The 3,993-nt window shown below is 30.3% G+C and overlaps 1 long non-coding RNA gene across 1 annotated transcript; it reads left to right on the plus strand.

Annotated features, from left to right (window-relative positions):
- The first annotated feature begins 362 nt into the window (after window positions 1-362).
- On the plus strand, window positions 363-3,300 carry LOC121219437 (uncharacterized). The gene is made up of 4 exons (XR_005916193.1): window positions 363-651; window positions 1,977-2,050; window positions 2,548-2,602; window positions 3,028-3,300. It is a non-coding gene; the product is annotated as an uncharacterized lncRNA (long non-coding RNA).
- The last annotated feature ends 693 nt before the right edge of the window (window positions 3,301-3,993 follow it).

Below are 3,993 nucleotides of genomic sequence, written 5' to 3' on the forward strand. Positions count from 1 at the left end.
TGCTATTTAGGTTTAAGGAGAAAATTGAAACCCCGTAAGTTAGGGTACAATTTCTCGAATCTCCAAAATGCGAAATATTGTCTTATTTTAAAAATTTTCCTTTTTTGAATAATAGCGAGTACAATACTTGAACAAGGTTCATTTATTTTATTAGGGATAAAATAGAAAGGTTTATTATGGGTATATAAAATATTTAAATGCGACCTTTAAAGTGATGAAATGAAATGGAATGATAATATAGAACATGGAATAACGATTTATGAATAAAATGTTACAGCATGTTTGGTTGGCATGAATAGCCATTCCATTCCTTGCTTATTCCCGCGCTACAGTAATTACAGTCCTATTCCACCGTTTGGTTCACCGTTTACTAATTCGGGGGTTTTGCTATTACACTCTTATTCCCTCAGCAGCTGTAATAGGTATTCAGGGGTTTTAACTTGAAATAGCTATTCACCATTTTCTTCTTCACATTTTGAGACCAAAATAGCCTGCCTTTTTCTCCCCAAAAATTTCCCATCGATTTTATATCCCCAAATCAAGCCAAATCGATTCGCCTTCATCTTCTTCCAGCCAAAGGTCTTAGCTTTGGCTTCGGCTTCTCCTCCATGCTTACGATATTCTTCATTCGCTTTTATCATTTTATTTCAGGTATTTTTTAATTATTTACTTGTCTTTTTTTTCAGATTAAATTTCATTTCGTTTTTTTTATTTATTTCAAGATTCTATTTTTAATCCCCAATTTCACCATTTTTTTTTATTCTTTGTTCATTCATTGTTCAATCCTTTTTTTTCTTCTTTTTAAAAATTATCCCTTAAAGTTTCCGATATTGGAAGTTTTCGTAAATTTGATGGAAACCTAGAACATTAAATGAGTTTTTGTTGGAATGAGAAAAGAAAGATTGAAGTTTGGAACCTTTGAAGCATGTTATATTTAGAGATATGTAAGCAAAACTAATGGTATTTAATTCAATAATCTGTGAAAGAATTGAATCGAGAAGGATATTAGAAAATATGGTGGGATTGATTTGTCTCTTTTTAATTGTAGAACTTGTAGTATAAAGATGTGAGGAAAAGAATGATTAATGAGACTGTGAGAAATGAAAAGATGACCAAGGACACAGAAATGAAGATAATAAAGATGACCAAAAAACCATAGATCATAACTAGGGACACAGAAATGAAGTTAATCAGAGGAAGTGCAATTTAGATGATTCTATCCTAAGTAGATGTGAACAAGGTGGCACCTCTAGCATGGGTGAAAAAATTTCTCTTGGTGAAGATATGTTGCGTATTGATATAATAGATCAGTCATCTGATCTTGATGGTCAAGTAGAGAAGAGGTTGAATGACATGGTCGCTATTCCTGTGAGTACAAGTCTTGGAAAGTTGTGTTATTTATTAGGATTTGAAGGATTTTCTTGTTATTTTTTAACTGAAGTTCCACTGCATGGTAGTGGAAGCATCACTTGCCACATAATTTGCTTTCAAAATCTAGTTGATTTTATCTTTATCATAATTTTGATGAAGTCATTGTGTTTTTAGTTAGGATTTTCCCATGTTTCTTTTTCTCTCTACGCATTGAAAAAAAAGTATGTGCTTAACATGCTTAATTTAATTGATCAGTGTAATTTTTTGCGAATTTATTATCAAACTTTCTGATGAATGTCATGAAATTTAGTTGAGTTGGTTTATGCTTTTGGTACACAATACTTTGGGAATGGAAAGATTTTTGTTTATCACATGCTGAATTTAACTCCTTTGATATATTTTCTTCACATGAATTTAGCATTTGTAGTGTTTAGTAAGTTGGCACTGCTTGAGGTGTTCCAAGGTTTGCCACTACCTTATATGGATGTAACTAATAAAGGCAAAATTCTATTTGTGCATATGGATGTGATTTCTTGACCTTTAACCCAATAACAATGGGTTGGATGAGAATTGACATTGCTAATTTGGTGATTTACATTGTGCAGCATGTACCCAAAATTAATGGAGTAATACCATCATTTGATGAAGAGACATCTGACCATCAAAGGCTGCTTGATAGGTTTGGCTTGAAATTTTCCTTTATATAGCTAATGGCATCTTGGTCTATTTTTTTTATTCTGTTATTTTGTGGCAATTAACTTTATCACCCTAGTTCTCCACTAGCTTGTTGTTTGGGGGGGGAGGTTGCACATTATTCCTTTTTTCTTTTTCAAAGTACAATGATAAATTACTTGTTTAGGAGTTTTTTCTTGTAAATTTGTAAAATATTTGAACTCTTGTATTGGGATCCATTTTGGTAAAGTAGTTGCTCTTTTTTCCCTTGGATCCATTTTGGTAAAGTAATTGCTTTTTTTTCCCTTTCCTCAACCGTTTTTCAACGATATCTTTAGCCAAAATATTATCTGATTGAGTTGTTTTACCAAAATGCATCTCCACTTCTCCCTTTTCTTAAAAGAAATACTTTTGCAGTAATGTTATTTGGTTATATTCCTCCTTCTTGTGAATGTTTGATTTTAATAGCATTTTAAATTTAGGACTAATTATTTTATCATTCAGGTTGCAATTGTATGGTCTGGTTGAGAATAAGGTTCAAGGTGATGGTAACTATCAGGTTGGTTTTTACTTTATTTCTCTAATAAAAAGATACGTCATATGCACAAGTATTTTCTCTTCTGAATTTGTGAGATATAGATACTAACACATTGGTTGGAAGCCGCATTAATTAGGCATAAACACATTGGACGAAGGTACTATTGAAAAAGTTTTGTGCTAATACCATGAATGTGTTGAGATACTTTACTGTTTATAATCTTCATGGTAGTTCTATAGTGTCTGCATAGTATTATTTCAGGATGGTGGAAATCATGTCTTCTAGCAATCACTTTACTGTTCACAAGTTAGTGGACAGTATTCAAATGCCAACAGTTTTGACCCTGAATTTGTACAGACTTCTAAAATAATGAAAATGGAGAAACATCATTTTTGTTTGTCTTCTTCTGATTCTAAAATAATGAAAATGGGGAAACATCATTTTAGGAAGAATGTGATAGGGAGATTGAAGGCAATGGGAGGCTTGAAGGTAACCAACTTGGCATTTGGTGGAAACAAGATGTTTGTAACCCGAAAGGATCAGCAAGCTGTTTAGGTTTGGCAAGGTTCAACCAGAGGGTTTTGATCCTTTGGCTAGCTGTTGTAATTATAAGACAGTGTTGTATCTTGTAATTGTTTTATGGCTATTGATTTGATTCTTGGTGATCGAATTCATTATATCAAACAACAAATTTTTTTAATTAAATATTGAATTATTAACAAGAAGATGCAAGCCTTTTCTGTTAACTGAATTGCCACTATTGCTGTTACGTTTGTGATTGCCCTATGATCTTCTTTCTTGGTTTTGTTGTAACCAATCTCAGCTTTTGTCTAAATATTATATGATGTTTCGCTAAGCCCCGGAGGATGAGTTTTATGCAAAATATAATTCTCAAGTTATGTTAATATATGAATATTATGTTTATGCTTAATATAATTCTCAAGTTAGTTATTACTTCTAATATTTTTTTATTGTAGAATAATTAAATTATTTGTTTCACTAATGATATTTTAGCACATTAAATATGTATTGTGATTTAAAAATAATAAAGTAGATTATATATTATTTTTATATTATTATATATTATGATTTAGTAAAGTCATATAAGAATAATTATATTAAGAATTTTATTAAATTATATATATATTTTAAATTATATTTAATAATAATTATGTTAAAATATGATTAAATTATTTATTATTTATATTAATAATCTTATTAAAATTTAATAACAATAACAATAATCATCTACATAAAAAAATTATGCTAAGGGTATTCTAGTCATTTTAGTTTTTATTCTTATGCTATTACAACATCATTCCATCCAACCAAACACAAGAATACTATTACAGTTCTATTCCATTATAGTTCTACTCAATTACAGCTCTATTCTATTACAGCGAACCAAACGT

The sequence above is a fragment of the Gossypium hirsutum genome, chromosome D07, assembly GCF_007990345.1.
Source record: "Gossypium hirsutum isolate 1008001.06 chromosome D07, Gossypium_hirsutum_v2.1, whole genome shotgun sequence".
Taxonomy (NCBI): Eukaryota; Viridiplantae; Streptophyta; class Magnoliopsida; order Malvales; family Malvaceae; genus Gossypium; species Gossypium hirsutum.